Source organism: Myotis brandtii, unplaced genomic scaffold, assembly GCF_000412655.1.
Source record: "Myotis brandtii unplaced genomic scaffold, ASM41265v1 scaffold157, whole genome shotgun sequence".
Classification (NCBI taxonomy): domain Eukaryota; kingdom Metazoa; phylum Chordata; class Mammalia; order Chiroptera; family Vespertilionidae; genus Myotis; species Myotis brandtii.
In genome coordinates this window covers 873,795-881,375 of record NW_005355708.1, presented here as the reverse complement: position 1 = coordinate 881,375, position 7,581 = coordinate 873,795, and the positions used below count along the sequence as shown (strand labels likewise).

The following is a 7,581-nucleotide window of genomic DNA, read 5'->3' as shown; positions in this document are numbered from 1 at the left end:
TTGGGTTTGATCCCCAGTCAGGGCACATACAAGAATCAAGCCATGAATGCATAAATAAGTAGAATAACAAATCAATGTCCTTCTCACCCTCTCTCTCAAATCATTTTTTTAAAAAAGAGGTAATCATTAACTCCAGTGAAAACAAAGGCTCTACCAGAAGAAGAGGCCAGCAGAGGATAGTGCTGGGCTCAGCTCAACGTGCTATTTACACAGTTATAATAACGCAACCCTGGCCACTGACCTGACCAAAAAGGATGGGAACTATACGGAGAGGGAACGGGGCAGGGAGGTTCACTGTGCAAATGGTGAGCTGGGAATTTATTCTAGCAGAAAGTACAAAGAACCTAAAACAGAAAAATCAAGAACTAGAACAGCGGTTCTCAACCTGTGGGTCGAGACCCCTTTGGCGGTCGAATGACCCTTTCACAGGGGTCGCCTAAGACCATCCTGCATATCAGATATTTACATGACGATTCATAACAGTAGCAACATGACAATTATGAAGTAGCAACGAAAATAATTTTATGGTTGGGTCACAACATGAGGAACTGTATTTAAAGGGCCAGAAGGTTGAGAACCACTGAACTAGAAGAATAAGTGTGTCATTATAAACATGGGAGGTTAAATAAGTAGAAAAAACGGCAACAGGAATGGGAGTGTTTGCCCTTAGGGAATGTACCAGAAATGGAGAAGGGTGCGCCCTCGCTGGTTTGGCTCAGTGGATAGAGCATCAGCCCATGGACTGATGGGCCACAGGTTCGATTCCGGTCAAGAGCACTTATCTCCATCGCAGGTTCGATCCCCCAGCCCTGGTTGGGGCACATGCCGAAGGCAACCAATAGATGTGTTTCTCTCACATCGATGTTTCTCTCCCTCTGTCATTCCACTTCCCTTCCACTATCTCTAAAAATCAACAGAAAAATATCCTTGAGTGAGGGCTAACAAAACAAAAAAAAAAAAAAAGAAGAAAGAAATGGAGAAGGGGGTATTTTGCTATTTTGCATTAGAAGTTTAGTCCTAATATATATATATCACTAGACAAAAATTAAATTAAAAATGAAAAGATTTCACTGGCCAAACATCCTTCTAGCAGCTTGTACTAAATAAAGATCAGCATGTATTATCGGCACCTAGTTTACTATCTGAACTTCAAACGACAGAGAATGGTACCAAGTTGGAGGGCATTTACCAGGCTGAGAGACTGGAGCCCACCAGGCAGCCTCTGTCTGCCCAGGGCTGCCCCCTTTCCCACTAAAGAAACGCACCAAGTACCTGGAAAGTCGGGCACCACTCATTGCTTGTTGATGGGGCGCCAGCTTTGTGGCAAGATACCAAAAACAGGGACACAGACCGTTTTAGAGCTGACAACCCTTCGGAGCCTCTTTGCTGTGTGGGACATGAGAGGCTATGAAAGAAACATCTGACATCCGCCAGGTCCACAGAGGCACAGTGGATGCAAGGCCTGCCCTGCACGCTTTCGGAGCCCTTGCTAAGGATTTAGGACCGGAGGTGGGCAATCTGAGGTCTCGCCCCCTGAGAGGACACGGTCAGAAGTTTTCTCTGACACCCTCTTTTCGTTTACTGGATGGATGGGTGGATGGATGGACGGACGGATGAATGAATGAAGGTTGTATCAGGTACACACATCATCTTCAGAAGCACGGGCCCATTGCCAGGTGCCTGTTGTCCACTTCTGGCTTGTTTCTTTGTGCCAATAACATCAGAACTTTACATCAAAGTGAGTTTGGGCTGTTTCTAAATAGCCTCACAGAGTTCTCGCAGCACTAGAACGTGCCCATCTTGGAAGCCTAAATATGCACTCCATATCGCCGGTGCCAGCTCATTTTTAGAACGCCTCTTCGAAAATTTCACTTTGGAGTCCAAAGCAGAATGTTTAGAATAGACTCGTCGGTGCCAAATCATCGTTTTTCAGGGATGAGTCTGATTTTTAGAACCAGCCATATTCTAGTGAGTAGTTTAAAATGTGTATGTGCATGAAAAGTTGCATGAAAAAAAATTAAGTTCTGCTTAAATGAGTTTATCCTTACAAGAACCTAAAGTGAGTTTTCCTGCAATGTCCCTCAGTGCTACCCAGACCCACCTCCCGTCCCGGCTCCGTCTGGTCTTCCCCAGTTCTACTGGGAGCAAACAGACCTCCTAAGCCCTGAGTCCAGTTATTCAGAAGGTTCTACGTTCCAGCAGGCTGGAAACCAAGCGCAGGGTCGTGCCAGGGAGAGAGACTGGATGATCTGAAGTGGCCGAGAGAACAGCCGTGGGGCCAATGTGTCAGATGGAGGAGGAGGAGGAGGAAGAGGAGGAGGAGGAGCAGCAGCATTGGGGACTGTGAGAACAAGGGGAGACACATGAATGTCTTGTGGGGCCCGGAGGCCTCCGCTCCCCCTCCCCCATCCAGCCGCCTGCTCTGGGGCGGGTGGGCAGGCATTGCGAAGCTTGGGGACTGGCAGCCGAACCAGCAAACAAAGCCAACAGGCTGGCTCCCCGGGAGGAGGAGAAGGAGGAGGAGGAGGAGCAGCAGCAGGAGGAGGAGCAGCAGCAGCAGCAGCAGCAGCGTTGGGGGCTGTGAGAACAAGGGGAGACACATGAATGTCTTGTGGAACCCGGAGGCCTCCGCTCCCCCTACCCCATCCAGCCGCCTGCTCTGGGGCAGGCATTGCGAAGCTTGGGGACTGGCAGTCGAACCAGCAAACAAAGCCAACAGGCTGGCTCCCCCACAAGGGAGAAGGCAGAAGGCCCCCCTCTGCTCCCAGGGTTGGAAAGTGGCCATTCTCATCGCTGGGGCCTCGCCTGGCTCCATGAAGCCCCTCCTGGCGCTGCAGTGAAACCTGTATCAACGGCCACGGGTCTCCTCCTACAAAGAACTCTGTCCTCTTTACCTTCCAGACACTCTGTCCCGCTCAGCGACAGCCTCACTAGGATCCAGCACGCGGCCCAAGACCAGGCACAAGCTCCCTGAGACAGCTCTTCAAGGCCCCCAAACAGCAATATTAGTAACAATAACGGTACGCACGGCAAAGGTTGAGAGGACTCAATGAGATAAGGGATGCGGAACAACCAGTTCCCCACGCACAGACGGATACTTAACACTTTCACAGTCCATCTGGCTGAAAAAACCCCTTTGCAGAATTCACATCTGCCCTCAGCGCCCCCTTCATCTCAGCCCAGGAAAGGCTGCGGGAAGCTGCGGCTGCCTGGTTCCCAGTGAGACCGCCCTGATCTCCCCGAGGGGCCCAGGAAAAAGTGATGCCAGAGGGGACACACCTCCTACGGAAGGGAAGATAGGCAGACCGCCTCTTCCTGAAGACTTCCGAGTCAGCTGCAAATGACAGGGTCCCAGGCGCTGTGATCAATTTGATTCTATCGGGGCTGCATCCCACCCCCAGATTGGCGGGAGGATGGGGAGGGAAGAAAAAGGAGAAAAGGCAGGCCCAGCGGTGGGCTGCTGGGCCCCATCCTGCTAGGCCTGGTGCCCCAGGCGGCAGAGGCCTGACTGGGTGGTGAGTTCTGTGCGCTCACCCCACCCTGGGGCCAGCAAAGGAACTGCAGCCTCTTTGGAACCCTGTAAATGAGCTGCAGCTTCTGGATGAACCCCGGCTTTAGTTTCTTGGGGGACAGAGTCCCTTCAGCAGCAGAAATTCCTGACCCTCTGAGCCAACATCAGGCCAGCATCGCCACTGGAGATCCTCTCCTACGGCACATGCCTCCCCAGATCCTTTCACAGTGTGACTATTCTATGTCTCGTTAAAGATGAGCCATCACTGTGGCCACTAGGGCAGGAAGAAGCTGAGGAGGATGTCCTGAGCCAGGAGGAGTTGTCGGTAGAGAAAGGACGGGTGGGACTCCTCACCAAGGTCCCAGGCGGCTGGGATAAACTGAAAAGAGAGCGAGGAAAGAGCTTAAAACAATTAAAAGGCTGTTCATGGGGAAGAGTCCAGATAAATCAGTTTCTTCACTGTAAGGCTTCCCAAAATAACAATATTAGTAATAATAACGGTATGCACGGCAAAGCCTGAGAGGACTCCGTGAGATAAGGGATGTATGAAACAACCAGCTCCCCGCGCACAGAGCAGATAGTAAATGCCACCTGCCAGTGTTATTAGTAAGCCTGGGGGGCCTCCAAGGGCAGGAGGGAGCGGGCCGAGTCCCCAGACTCCTCTACAGAGCGGCGTGGTCAGTGCTCCAGAAGCACACTCTGGGAAAGATCGAGGGGTGGCCACGAGTTTTCCGATTCCTTGTCAAGGGCTGAGAAACAGGACGAAGGCCAGGATGAGAGCCATTGGCCACCAGGCTTCGCACTCCCCGGGGGGCTGTCCCTGCGGAAGGGGCAGGTGTCTGCGGCCCAGGAGAGCTGATTCAACCCCGAGGCTTTCCCTCCCTCCAGCCTGGGCAGCTTACCAGGCCTCTCTGCGTCTGGTGTCTTCGCCTGTAAACTGATGGGATGGGGCCACCAACCGGAGAATTCCCGGCTCCCGGATTCTATGTTTATGGGCATTTCTGCAAAAATGGGGAAGGGAAGAGAAAAGGGAATAACATCTAAGCCCTGGTGTCTTCTGACCATGAGCCCTGATGCTAGACTTGTTTGGGGCGGTTTCCGGAGAGAGTCTAAGGCTGCTCACTCTCTTAGCCAGTGTGTTCCCCGGGGACCAAGGATGCTAACAGAGAAAAATGGTGAAGTGTCCGGCCAGACTCCTACCTGCCAGGGGCGGGGGAGAGAGAAGCGAAGGAAGGTCCCACATTAACGCCTTCTGCCTCTGAAGAGACCATCAAATCCACCAGGCCTAATGGCCAAATTTTTTAAAAAATGTCAAATGACCATATTCCATATTTTCCAAACTCAACACCAGGACCCACGATGTCAGAAAGGATTCTGCATGCCACCAGCTTCTAGACCTAGTCTCGGAGACAGCACGTGGGAGCTGACCTCTCCGTGTTGGTAAAATGCAGATGGTTTGTGGGTGGGCACAGGAGTGTCCCAGGAAGGCCAGGGGACATGTTCGTGATGCCAGGGACCTTCTCTTCCTCTGCACAGCTGTACACTCTGCCCACTGCAATGGCCAACGCCATCCCTGGCATCCCCCAGGAGACGATGTACCAGCAAGCCACACTGGCTGCTGGGATTGGTGCTCGCAGGCCCAACCCGGTCCAACCCACGCCTGGCTCTCCGGGTTCCTCCAGGCGTCATGGCCAGGCTCACTTCCAGAAAACTGGTGGCAGCGTAACCTCCCCCCATCTACCCGATTACCCACTGACCCACTGGGACTGGGCACTGCCTCGGCGCTCCTCGCCTGTGAACTCCTCACCCAGAGCGACCTGGGGGCAGCGTCTCCCACGCTCCGGGCTGAGCACCAGCCTGGCCCTTTGTCCTGCTCCTGTTCTTAATTTCCTGCCGTCTATTGCCTCTCTGATAACCGCTGGAAGAGGGAAGGGTGTTATTTAATTGCTTCAAAGATAGCGAACAAGCCAGTGCGGAGGTTATCTGCTCCGCAACCCCTCCATTTTTCTGGCTCAAGGTTTGGTTACTTAGTTACTAGCTGAGCAGAAGGGAAGGAGAGGCCGTGGCCGTGTTGGTGTGACCGCGCAGACTTCATTCAGCAGGTGGAGGGCAAGTCAAAAGAAGAGCCATTCAGAGTCGAGTGGGAACTGGACCGAGGGTGGCTGCTGAGTGCAGGGGGCGGCAGTCAGACCTTTAAGGCATTCGGGGGGAGGGGAGGCCTATATTATCTGTACAAAATCAACAGTTGTTCTCATTACCCCCTTTCTGCTGTCAAGGTCAAGGCTGTTCAGACCCCATTCGTCCAGCCCTGCAGCAGGGATGGGTGAGTGTGAGGTGGCTTGGGCCAGCACTTTTTCCAGGGTGGCCCACTCACCCTGACTCCTGGGGGCGGGGGGCGGGGGGTAAAGGGACGACATCGCAGAGAAAGGCTTCAAAGGGGGCTTCACTGTATGGGTTCATCCAGGGTAAAGAGCTTTGTTGGTCACTGAGAAGACGTGACCACCCGGTGACCTGAGAGCTGGACCCAGAGGTCAGAGCCTCCTCCCCGCTCTCTTGTCCTCGGAATGTATGTTCCACACACTGTTCCCACACTCGCAGCCGCTTCAAGGACTCAGCCTTGAGAGAGCACATCCTTCCCCCCTCACCCTGGAAGGTCTACATAACGGAGCCCCGAGAAGGACTCTATATAAAGTTTTAAGATGCCCACCGGTAGGGGTAGAGATCTACTCGTCTTATGGCCGCCCAACACAAGCTTCCTGTGAAGGCTCCCCTGCTCATGAGAACTGCCACCCACCAATCAGAGCGGTCTGCTCTTCCTTCAGTCTCTCCTTGTCCTTCAAGTATGGTGGGCGGGGGTTGGGGGAGGGGTTTCCAATTTCACCAGGGGACTCCTGAGGTTGCACACCAACACCTCAGAGATTCCGCCCATGAAAATCCCTGATTTCCACCCTCACATGGGGACCCCAGGATGCAGTCTGGCCCAGCTGACTGCTCCCTTCCCCAGAGGTCCCCTCCCCCAGTCTCTCGCCCATCTGTAGGGCTCACCCTACCTGCTGAAAAGCCTGGGACTGGGACTTTTCACTGGCGAATTGGAAATCAGGGAATAGGATAGGCAGGCAAAGGCCACTCAGCCCACGGAGAAAACCAGCTGGTGTTTGCTTTCTCTACAAGTGTCCTCAGGAGCGTGAGCGTGTGTGTGTGTGTGTGTGTGTGTGTGTGTGTGTGTGTCCGTGGAGGACGGTGAGAACGGAGAGGCTGCGGATTGATTATGACTTATTAAACTATTGGAACAGAGGCTGAATCATCACAGTCAAAAAAATAAACAGCTGCAACTGGATGCGCCATAACTCCCACTTCTTGCTGGCTTCCCTTTGCTCCCTCGCAGCGGGAAGGAGCAGAGGCCTTGCTGGCTGGGACCAGCAGGTGCCTGCTGAGGGGACTCCGTGCAGCCACCGCCTCCAGGCTGTGTGAAGCCTGAAGCCCGGACAGTCTGTGTGAAGGCGGGACAGTCCGGATGAGCCTGAGCCTCCGCCTGCAACTTGGGAGCCCGAGTGCCTCGCACACCGACCGTGCGGGGAGAAGAGCTCCCCCTGGACCCATCGCCTCGCTGCCCTTCCCGGGCCTGGCGCCCAGAGCCCAGGGATGGCCCACAGTAGACACAGCTCTGCAAACTTGTCCGACTGAGGGGTGCCCAGGCGCCCCTGGGTTACCCAGGCACCACCCCAGCTGCCTGGAACACGCTGGGTGACACAGCACAGATTCTGTGAAATCGGAGGGTAGGCAGTGCGTGTCCCGAGCCATGGGGAGGCAGACTGAAGTCGCTTGACCTTCCCCTCTCACCTGCATGAAGCCCCCCTGCCCCCCCCTCCCCAGTCCGTGCCCCACGCCGATGAGCTGTGCCCACCGCCACCGCCACCGGCAGGATCCTCCACTCGGCTCACCCCCGTCCTCCCACAGGACCCGATGGGCGGAGCGAAGCTGCCATGACGTCAGGAGGGGGGCGTGGGGAAATGTGCCGAGGGGCTCGGGCTCCGCAGGGCCAGTCCCGGCGACACAGCCACCAGCGCCCA

The 7,581-nt window shown here is 54.6% G+C and overlaps 1 protein-coding gene across 1 annotated transcript in view; it reads left to right on the top strand.

The window, feature by feature from the left end:
* The first annotated feature begins 6,322 nt into the window (after positions 1 to 6,322).
* The window catches only part of LOC102263278 (40S ribosomal protein S26), an 11,510-nt gene continuing 10,251 nt past the window's right edge, over positions 6,323 to 7,581 (top strand). Inside the window, exon 1 of the mRNA XM_005861955.2 lies at positions 6,323 to 6,327. The gene's annotated coding sequence lies outside the window, so the exon portion shown is untranslated. The remainder of the gene's footprint in view (positions 6,328 to 7,581) is intronic.